The 20017-nt window shown below is 43.0% G+C and overlaps 1 protein-coding gene across 5 annotated transcripts in view; it reads right to left on the reverse strand.

Moving 5' to 3' along the window:
• The window catches only part of ZNF710 (zinc finger protein 710), a 914149-nt gene extending 907242 nt beyond the window's left edge, over positions 1-6907 (reverse strand). For all 5 annotated transcript variants that reach the window (XM_044078292.1, XM_044078291.1, XM_044078290.1 and 2 more), the window contains exon 1: positions 6573-6907. The gene's annotated coding sequence lies outside the window, so the exon portion shown is untranslated. The remainder of the gene's footprint in view (positions 1-6572) is intronic.
• Positions 6908-20017: the final 13110 nt, after the last annotated feature.

Here is a 20017-nt window from a genome sequence, read left to right on the forward strand (position 1 = left end):
ACTTGCTAACTAAAGCAATTACATAAGTCAGCACTAAAAAATTAAAAGCACTACACCCTCACAAACTCCCCTTGAGTACCTTGTTCCTATTGGCCCTTTTTTCAGTTATATAGGAATTCCCAATACTATTCCAGCATGACCAAAGGTCAGTTGTCAATCTCCTCTCCGGTCCAGCTGGTGAATCTGGGAATCTTGAGGCAATGTTACAACTGCCTCATGTACACAGACAACCCTCTCCTCCTCCCAACAAATTCCAACACATGTGAGAGATGCAACCATATAGCCAAACTGGAGGCTAAGCTCTCTCAACTCAGTACTGGCATAACCAGTCAGGAGGAGAAGGAAACCACACTCACTACAATTCCAGTCTCACATAGACCTACCACGACAGCAAACCAAACACATAAACACACAAAAACATACTAGGAGGCTCTAAATAAAAATCTGCCTAAGTAGCAGAAACCTCCAAAGCAGACATCCAAGCAACCGCTACCCCAAAACAAAACACGTGCAACACATAGCTCACAAAGCCAGTGTGCCGAACAGTCACAGCCTTAAGGCTAAAACAACACACCTGACACACTTGTAATAGGTGACTATTGTCAGGCACACTGACGTCCCGCTCACCAGGCTGAACAAGGAGAAGGTCACGGTGAGCTGCCTGTCGGGCGCTAGGATCTGCCACGTAACACAAGCACTCAGGTCACTCCAAGGCAAGTACAAATATGACTCAGTCATTGTCCATGCTGGTGTGAATGACCTGAGATGTACCTCCCTGGACTACATGAAAAAAAGAGACATACAGGAGCTCTCTGAGCATGTAGCCCAGGCCTGTATGACCCTGACCTTGAGTAGCATCTTACCCTCACCAAGAATGATGCCACAATATGAAGACAAGATGATCAATTTCAACAATTGGCTTAAGTATTGGTGTCATTCAAAGGGGATCCAATGCCTGTCAGCCTAGGATGACATGCTCGACAAGCCACGATGCTTCGCTAGGGACGGCTTGCACCTGTAACCCCTGGGCTTTCAGATATTGGAAAAGGCTCTTGCTACCCCTATAGTGCCTTTCTTAGGCAAAGCTCAAATGACAAACCCACCTCCATAGGTATCACAAGGGATAAGAAACTAAGAGTAATGCTACTCAACGCCAGAAGTCTAAACCTCAAGATGCATGCACTCGAAACTCTCCTTAGCATGGAGAACATCGATATCTGTGCTGTAACAGAAACCTGGTTCAAGGCTCCCGAGAGCATCCCAGCACTACCAGGTTATACCTCATACCATGCTTTTTGGCCCCAAAACTTGGACTGAACCACAAAAGGAGGGGGAGTATCAATATTCGTCAAAGATACTCACACCTCCAGGTTGGTGGCACAGCATGAAGCATCAGAGACTATCCAGGTGCAACTACCAGTGGGTAAAACTGCCTTCCAGTTTATAGCCTGCTACTGACCACCCTCCCGAACCCAGGAACCACACTCGGCCCTCCTGAGAACACTGGAAAATATAAAGGTCTCTCCAAACACCATTATATTGGGCGACTTCAACTACCCAAACATAGACTGAGAGCATTACTCTAGCTCCAACACCCTAGCCCAAAGGTTCCTAGAATTTATAAACTCAAATGCTATGGAACAACTTGTTACCACTCCCACAAGAGGGGAAAACATACTGGACCTGATCATCACCAACATGGGGACTCTATGCTCCAGACCAGAAGTGTATCCCTCACTGGTAAGATCAGACCATAAACTAATCTCACTGGATATTCACATCCCGACCCCACCCCCTGCCCAGAAAACCACAGTGAAAAACTTCTCTAAAGCAAATTTCACACGCCTCAAAACCGAGGTGGAATCCATCAAAGCCCCCAGGCCTAAGGAAAATATGGCCCAGACCGCAGAATCCTTTATAAACGCATTCTATGAACACCTTCAGGAATGCATGCATCATGCAATCCCAGATAAAACAAAGACCCAATGCTCCAAAGGCAGACGTCCTGTCTGGTGGACCCCAGCCATAAACAAACTATACAATAGAAGGAGGAAGCTATTACATGACAGAGCAAAATCCCAAAAAGGGAAGGCATCTCTGCTCAGTATTAGCAAAAAACTACAGACACTCATAAAATCGTCTAAGGCCAGCTTCGAGAGAAAAACTGCACAAGACATTAAGGATAATCACAAGGCTTTCTTTAGTTATGTTAGGAACCTGGGTGGGAATTCCCAGATATGCTCAGAATTAGTCCAAAATGACAAAAAATGCACCGAACCAACAGACATTGCCAACATCCTAGCTGACAGGTTCAGCACAAACTCCCCCCACCAAAAGGGCAAATATCTATCCCAGCAGAGTGCTGCCCCCCTGACATCTCAGATGCTCAGGTAAGAGCAGCCCTCTCCAAAGCAAAAAACACAGCATCAATGGGACCAGAAGGTGTCCCGGGCTGTGTCCTACATGTACTCCAAGAGCAGCTAAACCCAAACATAAAATTACTGTTCAATCTCAGCCTTACTACAGGATATGTACCCAAAGAGTGGCATACAGCAACAGTGGTCCCTCTCCACAAAGGTGGTGCCTCAACGGATCCTGGAAATTATTACCCCATAAGCCGGACTAGCCTGGTCTGCAAAGCTATGGAAAGGATCATCATGGACCTCATAAATAAAGATATTGGGGACCTACAGGCACTGGTTCCTACCCAGTTCGGCTTTGTTAAGGGCAGATCCTGCCTCTTAAACCTGGTCAATTTCTTTGAAACAGTCACCAAGGCCACTGACGAGGGGAAGGTGGTCCACATAGTCTACCTGGACCTCGCAAAAGCCCTCGATACAATACCCCACTCGGGCATTATAGATAAGCTCACCAGCTTAAATATAAACCCCTATGTCACTAGATGGGTTGCAAACTGGCTCAAGGACAAAACCCACATGGTTAGAATTGCTGGAGCCATGTCAGACTCCAAACCAGTTACAAGTGGCGTCCCACAAGGCTCAGTCCTGGGACCTCTCTTGTTCGGTATATATTTCTCGGAGGTACAGGCCAACACAGAAGGGCTGTGGCTGACCAAGTTCACAGATGACTGCAAACTGGGCGCCATAATCGACTCTCCAGCCAACACAAGTATCCTCCAAAAGGGCCTCATAGAAACAGACAACTGGTGCCAGAGCCATGGCCTCAAGCTAAATGCCAAAAAGTGTATAGTCATCCACTTTGGCAAAAACAAAGTGCCCACAAATTACCACATAGGTGGTAATCCATTAAGTACAGAAGAAGTAATTAGGGACCTGGGGACCCAAGTTGACAGCAATCTCTCATTTGACAACCACGTGGCCAAAGTGGTTAGAAAAACATTTTATATAGCCCACCTAATCATGAAGGGATTCACATCTAGATCAGGGGAGGTCATCGTGCCTCTTTACTCATCCCTCATCAGGCCCATAATTGAGTACAATGCCCTTTTGGGATGTACCTTACCAGACACCTGCAGCAACTGGAAAGACCCCAAAAGTACCTCACCAAGAGGATCAAAGGGCTCAAACGGATGCCATATGCTGCCCGGTTAAAGAAACTCCAGCTCTACTCAGTGGCATACCGCCTGCTCAGAGGCAATCTGTGCCTGACGTATAAAGCCATGTCCAACCGGAATTAATGGACATGCTGCACCTCAGAAAATCCAAATCCCATCGAGCTACGCGCTCGAGAGACTTGAACTTCAGCACTGAAATAAATAGGACATGCGGGAGGGACAGATTCATAACCCAGAGGCTGCCTTCACTCTGGAATAAAATCCCAGTCCAGGTTAGGCAGAGTCCCTCATTGACTCTCTTCAAGAGGAATCTTGATGAGTGGATGGGAGATCGTAGGTTTACCCCAGGGCTTATAAATGCCCTAGGGCAGATAGCCTAGTATGAACCTATGAACCTATAAACCATGCACATATTTTCAAACGTCCTAGATCTACAGAAGTCTGTACTGTAAAGGCAAATTCAGCCATCTTTAAGGAAAATGGTCCCACAGATCTCAGTCTCACACATACCTCTCAAGTTTCCAGATTTATGCAGAATGTTCAGATTTCTGCCTTGTATTTTTGGTCTGTTCCTCATAAAATTTGTGGCTTTCCACATTTTTATGGAAAATTATTGAGGACTGAATTCAGTAAATAATAACAGGCATTTGAGGTTTCAGAGCTCATATCCTTCAGAAAATGCATTGTCACAAAAAAAAAAAAAAAAATAAAGTTTTTTTTTCCCCTAGCAATTTTTAAAATTTGTCCCTATTTTTGGGGCTTTGTCTCCTATAAAATGTTTGGCTTAGCCCCGATTTTTTGTGCTAAGATATTGAGAGGTATGGTCTCACATATGGATGTCATGTCATTTATAAGACAAAACTGTAACCATAGCCAGCCTTAGGCATAGGCCAACTAGGAAGCCGCATAGGGCATTGCTCTAGCATGTGCACTTTTCCAGTATTATTTATTTTTTTGTAGTAAAGCAATGGTTTACTTTAAATATGTTGAATGAATACAGGAAAAAAATTGAAGAGTAAGACAAACACTGAGAAAAAGGAAGAAAAAAGTAATCTGGATGGTATAAGTTGACCAAGATGGGGGCACTGGCTGGTGTGTGTGTGTGTGTTTGTTGTGAAGCCCTTTTGCCTAGGGCACCAGTTGACCAAAGGCCGGCCCTGACTATAGCAAACTAGTTGGGGTGGGATAGTCTGCAAAACTGCCTGCCATTATACCAACCACATTAGCAAGATTCCCATAAATGGAACATGTACTGTAAATTTGACTGGCACAGCTCATAATCCAAAATTATTTTCAATCAGCCCAAGCAATTGGTTAAAAAACTCTGTGGTAACAAAACTTATTTAAAGTCTTTGTCAACTCACCTCCTCCTACTACAAATGAAACATAGTAGATTAATCACTAACACTTCAACGTTTCTGAGCAGGGGTGTGGTTGGAAATTAATATTTTATACTCGGACCTCACGGTAGTACCCCCACCACCACCACCCACCTATCATTTAAAATATAATCGATCCTTAAAATGTTGCCCTTATACACTTATGAAAGGGACTCATTATCTTTAGGCAGTGCCACTTACAAATATACAAAAGACTACTTTGGAGGTGCATTCCTATCAGGTAAGCATATCTCTCTACAGCAGGCACTAATTTAGAGAGCTCTAAACACAGTCTGTGCTGTTTGAGCCACAACGTATCTGAGAGATGGTAAGAAAATATGTACTCATTTGAGTATACTGAGTATACCTAGTTACACATGAGGTCAGATTTGCTTACACTTCACTTTCAGTTAAGTTATGAACTTCTTCATGCTTGCATCCAGAATCAGTTAACTTTTTTAAACACACCTCATATTGGTGTAAGGAAAATGTATGTCTTACTAAATGAATTTTACTTATGTATCCCCACGCAACAGTTGCGTTCTGATTTTATTTCTCTTCCTTTTCGCAGTCATATGATATACTGTGCAAGCTTATTTACTGCAATTCAGTACAACCAACCACTGTGTCCCCTTCTTTGTGCTGTGTTCCCCAACTGAAAGACCAGAGCAAACAGCTGTGATTTCTGGTGTCCTACCTTACATTGGAATTAATTTGTAATAAACAAATACAGCAATATGCAATACATTCTACCAATACAATTGCTCATGCAGTAAATAAAAAGGAGATGCATAAAACTAACACTGTACAATAATGTATGCAGTTAATCTGTAATAAAAACAGTCAAATCCCTGGGACAATGGAGTCGATAAAAGGAGCGCAAAACTTCATATTTAGGTTCTACGGAGTCTCAGCAGTTGAAACATTTGCTACACTTACGGAGTTACCCCATGTCTGGATGCTTCCCACAATAATGTTACCCTTTTGAGAACTCCCACTGTCAATAGAAGCTGCAACTATAGCATACTCTCACTGTTTCCGCCCCACCCTACCGCAGCAGCTGTACCCCACTCTTTATTCGTGCCAAAGTTCTACCCTCTCCCACCCCAGTCATGTCCCTCCTCTTTTAGCTTGTTTGCATGGAGGTTGAGCCTGAAGTTTGCAAACTTTAGCAATTAACAACACACAGCCAGTACAAGACACAACGATAGAAGTTTTCCCCCTGAGCCAGACGCTGGGCACTAGTCAGCTACCACCACAGAGGGAGTCATCTATCTCGTCCCGCAGTACACCCCCGCCAGCTGGTGTTGCTCGCTCTCTTTCTTTTTCCCCTTCTCTCGCTTTCTTTCTCACCGACGCCATCTCTCTGACATGAGGGAATGTGGAAGTGAAAGAGAAGACGACATGTTGTTTGCTGCCGCAGATGTACTACCTTCTTCCCTCTGTACCACCTCATCGGCATTTCCCCGAGTTACTAACATTTCTCCAAGGCAACACATCATATAATCATACATTAATATAAATATTTTCTTCAGAAATAATATCTATCGACGGAGCTCTACACTCGTCCCTCTGTCCCTTACTCCGCAGTCCTTACTCCCTGTTTTAACTGCCTCACTGCTCTCTTATCACTAATTGTATCGGTACCGGAGACTCACCTGACTGACCTCGACCCGCACACCCACGGGGAAGAAGACACGACCTGTTAGCTTCTGGTGTTTTAGTTACTGGGTCCTTCAGCCTATTCAGTTTTGCTCACTTTCGCGTCTTTTTCTCTTTTCTTCTTTCCTCTCTCACCGGGAATGAGGAAAACACTCTCCTCCTCCTTCCTTTGTGTCTTTCAGTCTTTCTTATCTCTCCCTCAGCCTTTTTCCTCTCTCTCACCCACCACTAGCAGGGAGGAAGGAAGAAGGGAATGAGACAGAGGATGACGTGAATGGATGCAAAAGCTCTCTTGTCTCTTTTGTTTTCTCACTTCCTTTTAACAGTCTGCTTTTCTTCCCCTTTTTCATGAGCAGGGGGGGCTATGTAAGCTTATAATTGGGAATAATATGTGTGGTTCTTAACTGCACAAAATAAGCTGTTATTTTGTCTCATAAATGAACACCCATCCCCCAAACAAACACAAACAAACACACACACACACTGTTTTAAAATACTTGCTTTATGATATAGACAGACAATAAAAGTGACCCTTTACTTTGAAGACACTCCAATCACAGTTCAGTTCTGCTTTCATTTGCTTTTCAGTGTTAGATGCACCTAGAAGCCCGTGATTCAACAGAGTTAGCACAGGTGCTTATGCCCTTAAGCTGTAACAGTCACTTCTGGTAATCCATTATACACATATTTCTAATGAAAAAAAAACACACTAACAACTGCTTGTTGCATTAATCTACGAATCCAAAGGAATGAGTAAAATGAAAATATAAGAGCCCTGTGAATATATATCTATATATATACTTTATATATATATATATATATATATATATATCTATATATATACACACATATATACACACACACACACACATATTGTGTGCTTAATTTTGTGAAAAGTTGGGGTTTTAGATTGAAACTGAGAGGCTGACGCTGTTGCACTTGCTCTTAGAAAGTAACACAGTCCATTAACTGTTTATGAGGAATGAGTAAATATATTCCTTGTTATTTGTATTTTTGAACTTCAAGGTTAGTGGATCAACACCTGCTTCTAATTTTTTCGTTTTTTTCTGTAAATAACTATAACTTATTTTGCCTGACATATAATACAAAGTGACTAGAGAATATTATAACAGTCCTGTCTTTCCTTAGAGGAGTGTAAATAATCATTTTGATAGTATTAATCCAAGTAAAGCAGGTTTAGATCTGTACTAAGAGCAAAATACAATTTGAAATGATTGTATCTGTGCATAAAGTTCTCCAAGTCTTAATTTTTGCTTGATTTCGTTTTTAAGATGTAATTCCTGTGGAGATTTGCATGTAACATTAGACTTACTAATTTTTATGTTTTAATTCGTTATAACTGTATATTGCACTAAACATTGTCATTTTTTTCTGTTTATTAACCAGCAATATCCAGCAGGGCAGGGCCTGTTTTCAGGTGAAACCAAGAGAGAGAGAGAAATATACAATTAGCCTACACAAAAATCAGATCATAGGATATAGGATCATAGAAGTTTACTAGGCAATCGACCTGGAGGTCACTTCAAGCCTAGCTGTTTCATCCCAATGTAATATCATAGATACTCTAGTTAATACCCGGGATTGCATTTAGTAATAACTGTCTGTGTCCAGGAGGGTTGTGGACACTATCCCCATTAAGAATTTACAGTGCCCCATCCACTCATCCAGGTTCCTTTTGAACAGTTTCATGGAGATGCACTATTTCACACGAATTGGTAGCCTATTCCAAAGATGTGGCAGTCACTGGCAGACAAATCTTTCACTCCAGCATGTCCTATTTAAGTTGCAGGCCATATTTAGGTCCCTGGAATGGGTAGCTCTAGTCCCGTTTGATTTTATAGATGTGCAGCAAGTTCATTAGGTTTGGGTCTGAGATTGCTCTGTAAGCCAGGCATATGTCTCCCCTAAGAAGTCTATATGATACAAAACTATGTACTTACTATAACAATGGATGCAGTTGATCCTTTGTCTCAATACTGTAGTATCTGGATTGGTTGCCACAGGTACACTCTCTTTGTTAACATTTTACACTACTGCAACCTCAAGCTCACCCCCAACCTTTCATGATTCCCTGCTTTCCTCTCTGGATTGAGTATGGCTGCTGTGAACTATGCAACACAATAAGGATGTCCTGAAAGGAGTAGTATGATCCAATAGTCTCTGGTTTTATCTCCAGATCGATCGATGCATAGGTGACAATGTGAATGGGGGATAGATGGGCAGGTATATTGCAGAATGCGGACAAAGACTCAACTAGATCTGTCATTATAAATACACGACTTTCATATCCAAGTTGATCTAATCTGTGTACTATAATAATGAATGGTATCAGGATAACATGCCCTTCAAGATGGTAGCACCAAAGTTTGCCCTAGATCTTGATATGATGTCCAACTTAACACTGTTTATCAAAGGTGTACAGACAAGATCATGATGTTGCTGCAAATATGGTATCTACTGATAAATTCTTGAAAAAGGCCATTGAGGTTGCTGCAGACCGTGTTGAATGAGCCTTCAGTTTCAGTAATACAATCAGATAGCCACCTGGACAATATGACTTCGGTCACTGTATTACCTAGCCTATTAGGGTCAAAGGAAACAAAGAGATGGCCATTTACCTCAAATCTTTTGTGCAGCCTAGATAGAAGTGTAGCTGCCTGTAAGAATCCTAGCAATGTAATTTGAGCTCTCCTTTGTTAAGTATATTGGAGAAAGAATACTGGAAGTTTTGAAGGTTATCTTCACCATAAATGATGGGTCTCCTGAGTACTACCCTGTTTCTGTGAAAAATTAGATATGACTTTGAAGAAAGAATGTGCATTTCAAGAACTCCTCTAGCTGAAATGATTGCTATTATAAAAGTGTTTCCTATTACAGATACTTAAGATCAGCTTTAGCTGCTGGTTCAAATAGGATTGGAGTTAATCCTTGAAGAACAAAATTCAAGTCCCAAGTAGGGAGTAGGAAAAAATCCTCTTAAAAAGGCTTACAGATACTCTGAAATACCAAAGATGAGTAGTTTATGCCTTGATGATAAGCAGAAATGTCTTCTAGGTGAACGCTAATTGTGGAGAAGCATGAGCCTTGATGAAAGAAATCTGCCAAAGAGATAAGGATAGCAGCTAAGGGGGACATAATGAAGTCTAGCCCTTGTTGGATAGCCCATGAAGAGAACTTAAACCACCTGCCATTATATGTTTTTCTGGTGGACAGTTTTTGTGAAACTAGCAGTAACTAGACCACCCTGGGTGGGTAGTGTGAGTCTCTAGTCATCCCCTGGAAGTATAGAAACCATTTACTTAACTTGAGGGAGCATATGTCAAGATAAGGCTTGCTGGACAGGTGTAATAGGAGCCTCAGATGGGGCTGTAGAGAGGGATCTCTTTACTAAGCAAGGCAAAAGCAGGGAATACCAAATGGTTCAGAGACAAAAATGGAGCTATAAAAATGATGTTTTCTGTGGTCAGCATAGCTTTCTGGATAAATTTCATCATGAAAGGCAGAGGAGGAAGGAAGACCAAAACCTGGGACCAAAGGTGGACAAGAATATCTCTGGGAGTCTGACTCTGATGAAGGAATGGGGAAAATAAGTTTCTGGATTTGGTGTTGGAGGGTAAGGTGAAGAGGTCACAGCAAGGCTTCTCCCAGTGAAGAAAAAGACATACTTTTAATATTTTCTTTTTTTTTTTTTTTGTGGAAGATTTTGTTGTGTTTTTCCAGCTTCAGTGATTTCAGCTTTTGTTTTTTTTGTTTTTTGCACTAGTGTTTATATTTTCTTGTTTTTTTTTTTTTGTGGATCAACAGGCATATGCTCAACTTGTCTGCTAATGGACTAGTGCATCACAGGATACGCATTGTTAGAAAGTACTGAGAGTTTCTAACCTATTTCATACCCTCACTGCCTCCAGACAGAAGGCACAAGATCTGGTTCCTCCTTCCTTATTCATATACCACACCGTGGCCATGTTGTCTAAATGGATGGCTATGCACCTTGGAGAAGGTGGCCTTGGAATGTCTGCAATGTCAGAAGGACAACCCTCACTTCCAGCATGTTGATGCACAGATAGGCTTTTTGCTGGTTCCACATATTCTGAACCATCTAGCCCAGACAATAATACTCACCCCAATACAGATGCATCTGGAGGTACTATGGTTGTTGGAATGGGAGGAAGAAAAGGATACCCTAAATGCAAGTTTGTAGGCTAAAATCACCAATGGAGCTACACTAAACAAGATATGGACAATGAGATCATGTAATGCAATAGATCCCATGTTTGAGATTGCTGAACCTTTTGGATCTATTGAAGAACTCTCATATAAAATCTTGCCAGAAGTAACATCTGTACTGAGGCTGCCATCAGTCCTAATGTCTTTAGAGTCAAGACAGCTGTAGGTGTTTGTTGATTGATTAGGTTTCTAACAGCTTTCTGAATTGCTTGTACCCTGTCTGAAGGTAGACTTACTCTCATCCTTGTAGTGTCCAGGTGGCATTTAATAAAAGTTAGCTATTACACTGATTCTAACTGTGATTTCTGAAAGTTCACAGATATTTCCAAGGACAGGCACAGGCTAAATAAGTATTCTCTTGCTTTCGGTGGTGACTCCTTTGAGGTCCAGGCTATAGGCCAGTCATCCAGGTTGGGAAAGATTTTGATCCTTAGCAGTTGGAGGTGAGCTGCAACTGTAGCCATGCACTTTGTAAACACCCTGGGGGCTGTGGTAAACTCAAAAGGCAAGATCTGAATTAATAGTCACTGGCTCACACTCAAAAATGTGGCAGCTTAACCATGTTTATGTGGGTTATGCCACATATTGTAAAGGTACTTCAGGCATAAACTTACTTCCCTAAGTGCTCCATCATTCTGGTCTCCTTGTCCAGAGAATGGATAGCTTGAACACCCTCAATGGATCTCTCTTTTTGTGGCAGCTAAGACCACAATGTAGTCTACAAGTGGTCCCGTGATCCACTGGGGCCTGTCCTTGGTTATCTGTAGAGCTCTCTGTGGTGTTCATGGGATGGGTTTTGCAATCAGACTCTTTCCATGTGCATTGAAAAACTAGGCCCACCATATTGTGGGGAGGGGTGGTACTGCCCAAGCTGCTGGTGGACTGGAATGCCCATTGGAGGATCTCTTCCTCAGGATAGGTGAGATTGATGGGTAGAGATCCCCTTCTGTTGCACCCTCTCAAGGATCTCCCCATATATGTGGTCTTCTGGGGTGCTGGAGGGAGGCTTCTCTTTCATCGAGATCCATGTCCTTGGTGAGGGACTCAGAAGAAGAGTCTAGATGCTTCCTCTTTCATATCCTCTTTCTGTGTGCCCCATCCAAATGGCCTGAACAGGATTCTCCTCCGGATCTTCTAACTGCCAAGGGTTGTTCCAGTCTTTGGTCCTCTTAAGAGAAGTAGTGATGGCTAAAGACACCACTGGGAGCTGTGTACTGGCAGGGCCAGCGTGGTGTATTATTTTCTGTATCCATAAGAAATTAAGTTCTTCCTAGTATCAATTCCCCTATCTTTACTGATGGTGCTGAAAATGTCAGCACTGAGGTGGAGGACTGTGCCATCACAGGTTCATGTGTAAGTAGTAGACTAGCTGCCTTTGTGGGCCTTTTTAAACCTAGCCAATTTCCCTTTTGGTGCCTGAATTAACCTATCCCATTTGCTGTTAGACTGGCCTTACTAATCCCATGGTTGATAATTATATATTACCCCTAGTGAGAATAACTAGACTGGCCTTACTAATCCCATGGTTGATAATTATATATTTACCCCTAGTGAGAATAACTGAGATCATACCATAGATAATTTGGGTCTATATTATTTTGTTCAATGGCTATTCAGCAAATAGCCATTTGTTGAACACCTATTTGGCGAAGCCGCTCTTCATCGAATAGCAAATTGTAACTAGGGAAAACCAGTGGTTGGCCACAGTCTGGAATTTGCCCTTTTCCACACTGTAGTGTGATCTTAGAGTTGATATATTTAGTTAGGGGGTATGGGGGGTGCAGCCCCCCCACACACACTTTGGCAGGTTTTAAATTTTTCTTTTTCAGTTGCTCGGTTAGCCAACTGCTTGTTTGCCTTCACTAAATAGGTGTTCGATGAATGGCTATTCATTGAATAGCCATTCAATGAAATGACATAGACTCAAATAATTTGAGGGGACCCATGCATGCAATAAAGCATTAAGGAGATGCCTGTATCCATTAGTAGCAAAGAGGGCAATCTTGGGATACATTTTTTATTAACCATCTATAGATCCAAGTTGCTCTTGAGTATGGACAGGGATAAGCTTTGTGTTATGTGCGCTGGCATTGACCCCCTCGACCCTGGCAACACTCATTGCTGACTACAGGACTGACACCAAAGAATGAGTCTTTGGCACCTAGGTATTAAAAAAAAGTGTCAACACAGAGAAAGGCCCAAAGGGGATGATATTGGAGTTGATACTGGCACCAAAGTCATTCCAGTCCCATCATCCTCAAGCCTACCGACAATTGGTACCAATGGAATTGGCTCTGATGCCACTAGTTCCAAGGGAATTGATTCCATGTAGAAAATCTCAGTCAGTGCTGAGGAAAAAGCTACACCTTCCACAGTTTGTCCTGATACTCCAGTGTCCTGACTAGGCCTGGGGTGGGAACCTTGGAAGATGATGATAGAGGCTCATATCCAGATACTATTGTAACGGTAAGGGCAAAGATGGTGCTAAACACACCTTCAAAAAGGTAATCATCATCTTCCAATCCAGTAGAACAACTAGGCTATGCACCAACCTTGAGGACTTGATAAACATAGCTGAAGCCAAACAGTAATGCAAAATGTTAAGCAACTTTTGCTTTGAGGAGAAGCTACCAAGACTTCTTGGAGCCAGGTCTGAAGAACCCAAACAACTTGAGTCTAGACATACCTGAAGGAGGGGTTGTGGGTGGCACAGGCACAGATGGGGCATGAGAAAGATCATATTCTGCAGGATGGGGAGATTCTAATCATGGAGTCTTGGCAGGAGAAAGGGCAACTGGAGAAAGCTCCCTGCCATGCTTGTGCTTGTGTTTCTTCTTCTTTTACTTTCAGGACATGAGTCTTACTTTTGGAGGGGTCCCCTTTCAATAAGCCATTCAATATTAATTTATTTCTCCTGTCCTGAAAGATTCCTTTAAATAAAATTTTTGTAAAGGAAATAAAACCCCTCATAATACCCCAAAACACTCCCACAACCTATTAACATAATACAAAATGCACAAAACTATCATATCTTCAAATAAATTAATTTTTTGCCTCCTAATAGGAACTATTGTTCCAGATTGACAGCTATACTTACAGGCTTTAATTAACCTATAATGAAGGTTATCTATGCTAAGATGCATGTTACAGCATGTGCTTCTACTTACAAGTGCTGACCGTTTTTGTCTTATCTTTATTCCTCTCCCAGATGTAGAAAACAACTTGAATGCTTTTCAGAAATCATTATCTTTTAGCCAAAGAAAAAAGTATTCTGTCTTTATTGCCCTTATAGGTTCATAGGTTCATAGGGTGATACTAGGCTATCTGCTCTAGGGCATTTATAAGCCTAGCCAGAGTGTGTTTGGCTTTCACCACCCTTTTAGATTAGTTGACTTTGCCTCTGTATAGTAGGTCACAAAAGATAGCTCTTTTAAGGTTTTACTGTGCCTCTGTCTAGTAGGGACACAGAAGAGATCCCAGGGGTAAACCTACAATCTCCCATCTACTCGTCAAGATTTCTCTTGAAGAGGGTCATTGAGGGGCTCTGCCTAACATGGATTGGGATTTTGTTCCAGAGTGAGGGGAGCATCTGGGATATGAATCTGTCCCTCCAGCATGTCCTATTTATTTCTGTGCTGAGGTTTAAGTCCCTGGAATGTGTATCTCTAAGGGATTTGGATTTCTTGAGGTGGAGCATGTCCATTAATTCTGGTTTGGACATGGCTTTATACGTCAGGCACAGATCGCCTCTGAGTAGGCGGTAAGCAACTGAGTAGAGCTGGAGTTTCTTTAGCCTAACTGTGTAGGGCATCTGTTTGAGTCCCTTGATCCTCTTGGTGAGGTACTTTTGGGGTCTTTCCAGTTGCTGCAGGTGTCGGGTAAGGTACATCCCAAATGGGGCATTGTATTCAATTGTGGGCCTGATGAGTGATGAGTAGAGGGGCACAATGACCTCTCTTGATCTAGATGTGAACCCTTTCGTGATAAGGTGGGCTATATAGAAGGTCTTTCTAACCACTTTGGCAATGTGATTGTCAAAGGAGAGATTGCTATCTACTTGGGTCCCCAAATCCCTAATTACTTCTTCCATATTTAATGGATTACCACCTATGTGGTAATTTGTGGGCACTTTGTTTTTCCCAAAGGGGATGACTATGCACTTTTTGGCATTTAGCTTTAGGCCATGGCTCTGGCACCAGTTATCCGTCTCTGTGAGACCCTTTTGGAGGATGCTTGTGTCAGTCGGTGAGTCGATTATGGCACCCAGTTTGCAGTCATCTGTGAACTTGGTCAGCCATAGTCCTCCCGTGTTAGCCTGTACCTCAGAGAAATATATACCGAACAAGAGAGGTCCCAAGACTGAGCCTTGTGGGACGCCACTTGTAACTGGTTTAGAGTCTGACATGGCACCTGCAATTCTGACCATGTGGGTTCTATCCCTGAGCCAGTTTGCAACCCATCTTGTGACATATGGGTTGATATTTAAGCTGGTGAGCTTATTTATGATGCCCGAGTGGGGTATTGTGTTGAAGGCTTTTGCGAGGTCCAGGTAGGCTGTGTGGACTACCTTCCCTTCATCTATGGCCTTGGTGACTGTTTCAAAGAAGTTGACCAGGTTCAAGAGGCAAGATCTGCCCTTAACAAAGCTGAATTGGGTAGGATCCAGTGTTTGGAGGTTCCCAATGTCTTTGTTTATGAGTTCCATGATGATACGCTCCATAGCTTTGCAGACCAGGCTAGTCAGGCTTATGGGGCGATAGTTTCTGGGGTCTGTTGTGGCACCACCTTTGTGGAGTGGGACCACTGTTGCTGTACGCCATTCCTTGGGTACATATCCTGTAATAAGGCTGAGATTGAACAGTGACTTTATGTGAGGGTTCAGTTCTTCATGGAACTCGTGTAAGATGCAGCCCGGGACACCGTCCAGTCCCATTGATGCTGTGTTTTTTGCTTTGGAGAGGGCAGCTCTCACTTGTGCATCTGTGATGTCAGGGAGGCTACACTCTGTTGAGATAGACATTTTCTCTTTTGGGGGGGAAGGGGGGAGAAGTTTGCACTGAACCTGTCTGCCAGGATGTTGGCAATGTCTGTGGGTTCAGTGTATTTTTTGTCATTTTGCACTAACTCAGAGCATATCTGGGAGTTGCCACCCAGGTTCCTGACATAACTAAAGAAGGCCTTGTGATTATCTTTAGCGTCTTGTGTAATTTTTCTTTCGAAGCTGGCCTTAGATGATTTTATGAGGGATCGTAGTTTCTTGCTAGTACTGATCAGAAATGCCTTCCCTTTTTGGGATTTTGCTCTATCATGTAGTAGCTTCCTCCTTCTGTTGTATAGCTTATTTATGGCTGGGGTCCACCAGACGGGTCTCCTGCCTTTGGAGGAGTGAGTCTTGGTTTTCTTTGGGATATCATGATCCATGCATTCCTGTAGGTGTCCATAGAATGCGTTTGTAAAGGATTCTGCAGTTTGGGCCATATTTTCCACTGGCCCGGGGGATTTGAAGGATTCTACCTCGGTTTTGAGAAGTGTGAAGTTTGCTTTTGAGAAGTTCTTCACTTGGGTTTCCTTGGCTTGGGGTGGGGACGGGATATGGATGTCCAGTGAGATTAATTTATGGTCAGATCTTACCAATGAGGGGTATACCTCTGGTATGGAACATAGAGTCCCCATGTTGGTGATGATCAGGTCCAATATGTTTTTCCCTCTTGTGGGAGTGGTGACCAGTTTTTCCATAGCATTTGAGTTTATAAATTCTAGGAACCATTGGGCGAGGGTGTTGGGGCTTGAGTAGTGCTCCCAGTCAATGTTTGGGTAGTTGAAGTCACCCAATATGATGGTGTTTGGAGAGACCTTCATATTCTCCAGTGTTTTCAGGAAAGCTGAGTCGGGTTCCTGAGTTTGGGAGGGTGGTCTGTAGCAGGCTAAAAACTGAAAGGTAGTTTTGCCCACTGTTAGTTGCACATGGATGGTCTCTGATGCTTCGTGCAGTGCCACTAACCTGGAGGTGTGGGTATCTTTGATGAATATGGATACTCCCCCTCCTTTTGTGGTTCGGTCAGAATTTTGGGGCTGAAAAGCATGGTATGAGGTATAACCTGGTAGTGCTGGGGTGCTCTCGGGAGCCTTGAACCAGGTTTCTGGTACTGCAGAGATATCGATATTCTCCATATTGAGGAGAGCCTCAAGTGCATGCATCTTGAGGTTTAGACTTCTGGCGTTGAGCAGCATTACCCTTAGTTTCTTTTTCCTTGTGTTGTCAATGGAGGTGGGTTTGTCTTTTGAGCCTTGCCTAAAAAAGGCACTATGGGGGTGGCAAGAGCCTTAGCCAGTATTCAAAAGCCCAGGAGTGACAGGTGCAAGCCGTCCCTAGCGAAGCAACGTGGCTTGTTGAGCATGTCATCCCAGGCTGACAGACACTGGATCCCCTTTGAATGACACCAATACTTTAGCCAATTGTTAAAATTGATCATTTTGTGTTTATACTGTGGCATCATTCTTGATGAGGGTAAGATGCTACTCAAGGTCAGGGTCATACCGGCCTGGGCTACATGATCAGAGAGCTCCTCTATGTCTCTTTTCATGTAGTCCAGGGAGGTACATCTCAGGTCATTCACACCAGCATGGACAATGACGGAGTCATATTTGTACTTGCTTTGGAGTGACCTGAGTGCTTGTGTTATGTGGTGGATCCTGGCACCCGACAGGCAGCTTACAGTGACCTTCTCCTTGTTCAGCCTGGTGAGTGGGACATCAGTGTGTCTGACAATATAGCCACCTATTACAAGTGTATTAGGTGTGCTGTTTAGCCTTAAGGGCTGTGACTGTGTGGCACACTGACTTTGTGAACTATGTGATACGTGGGTATTGTTGTGGGGTAGCGGTTGCTTGGATGTCTGCTTTGAAGGTCTCTGCTGCTTGGGCAGATTTTTATTTAGAGCCTCCGAGTATGTTTTTGTGGGTTTATGTGTTTGGTTTGCTGTTGCGATAGGTCTATGTGAGACTGGATTTGTGGTGTGTGTGGTTACCTTCTCCTCTTGACTGACTGCGCCAGTACTGGGATGAGAGAGCTCATCCTCCAGTTTGGCTATATAGTTGCATCTCTCACATATATTTGAGCTTGTTGGGAGGAGGAGAGGGTGGTCTGTGTACATAAGGCAGTTGTAACATTGCCTCAAGATTCCCAGATTCACCAGCTGGACTGGAGAGTAAACCCGAAACTGACTTTTGGACATGCCAGAATAGTATAAGGAACTACTTTTTGACTGATCAAAAAGGATCAATAGGGAGCCAAGTACTTAAAGGGAGTATAAGAGGGTGTAGTGCTTTAGTTTATTAGTTCTTACTTATAAGATTACTTATACGAGCAACTGTAGGGTTTTAGAATGAAAATAGAGTACTTACTTATCAGCTTCTCTCCAGAGAAACATGATAATCTGATATACAGTTGCCTTCAGCTACAAGCTTCTCATATTGCACTATGAACATTTATTTGCAAAGGAAAACTTTTCATTACATTCAATGTTCTTTTATTTACTTGCTTCCACTTAGAACTTGTTGTTAGAGCAAGCCAAGGACCTTAATCCAGCCATTCTCCTATGTGAAAGCAAGAAAAAGCAGTTTTACTTATATCATGCTCTTTTGTCCAGGCTTTCTTCTTCTTTTTTTTTTTTTTTTTGCATTGCAGTGCCTACATTTCATAAAACTGAACAAGAAGAAAGAAAGAAAAAAAAAAAAAAATAAGAAAGAAGGCCAAAGGAGGTGAAGGAGAAAAAGAGGGGAAGGCATGCCCAAATGCAGGAAGAGAGGAGAATGGTTAGGAGTGTGGTACTAAGAGTAGGAACTTTGAATGTTGGCAGTATGACTGGTATAGGGAGAGAGCTAGCTGATATGATGGACAGAAGGAAGGTTGATATACTGTGTGTGCAAGAGACCAGGTGGAAGGGAAGTAAGGCCAGATGTATTGGAGGCGGGTTCAAATTGTTCTATCATGGTGTGGATGGGAGGAGAAATGGGGTAGGGGTTATCCTGAAGGAACAATATGCCAAGACTGTTTTGGAGGTGAAAAGAGTGTCAGAGTGATGTTTATGAAGCTGGAAATTGATGGTGTAATGATAAATGTTGTTAGTGCATATGCTCTGCAAGTTGGGTGTGCGATGGATGAGAAAGAATCATTTTGGAGTGAGTTGGATGAAGTGGTGATGACTGTACCCAAGGGTGAGAGAGTGGTGATTGGAGCAGATTTTAATGGGCATGTTGGTGAAGGGAACAGAGGAGATGAGGAAGTGATGAGTAGGTATGGTGTTAAGGAAAGGAATGCAGAAGGTCAGATGGTAGTGGATTTTGCAAAAAGGATGGGCATGGCTGTGGTAAATACATATTTTAACAAGAGGGATGAGCATAGGGTGACATACAAGAGTGGAGGGAGATGCACACAGATGGATTATATCCTATGCAGGAGAGCCAGTTTGAAGGAGATTGGAGACTGCAAAGTGGTGACGGGGGAAAGTGTAGTTAGACAGCATAGAATGGCGGTCTGTAGAATGATGTAGGTGATCAAGAAGAGGAGGAGGAGTGTGAGGGCAGTGCCAAAGATCAAATGGTGGAAACTGAAAAAGGGTGATTGTGAGGTGGAGTTCAGAGAAGAGTTAAGACAGGCACTGGATGGCAGTGAAGAGTTACCGAACAGCTGGGTAACTACAGGAGAGCTAGTAAGGGAGACTGCTAGAAAGGTGCTTGGTGTGACATCTGGACAGAGGAAGGAGGACAAGGAGACCTGGTGGTGGAATGAGGAAGTACAGGAGAGTATACAGAGGAAGAGGCTGGCGAAGAAAAAGTGGGATTGTCAGAGAGATGAAGAAAGTAGACATGAGTATAAGGAGAGGAGGCGCATGGCAAAGAGAGAGGTGGCGAACGCTAAGGATAAGGCGTATGGAGAGTTGTATGAAAGGTTGGACACTAAGGTGGGAGAAAAGGTCCTGTACCAATTGGCCAGACAGAGGGACCGAGCTAGGAAAGATGTGCAGCAGGTAAGGGTAATAAAGGATAATGAGGCAAACATACTCACAAGTGAGGAGAGTATGTTGAACAGATATAAAGAGTACTTTGAGGGGCTGATAAATGAAGAGAATGAGAGAGAGAGAGAAGGTTGGATGATGTGGGGATAGTGAATCAGGAAGTGCAACAGATTAGC

The sequence above is a fragment of the Protopterus annectens genome, chromosome 7.part0 (genome assembly GCF_019279795.1).
Source record: "Protopterus annectens isolate FY-2018-M chromosome 7.part0, PAN1.0, whole genome shotgun sequence".
NCBI lineage: Eukaryota > Metazoa > Chordata > Ceratodontiformes > Protopteridae > Protopterus > Protopterus annectens.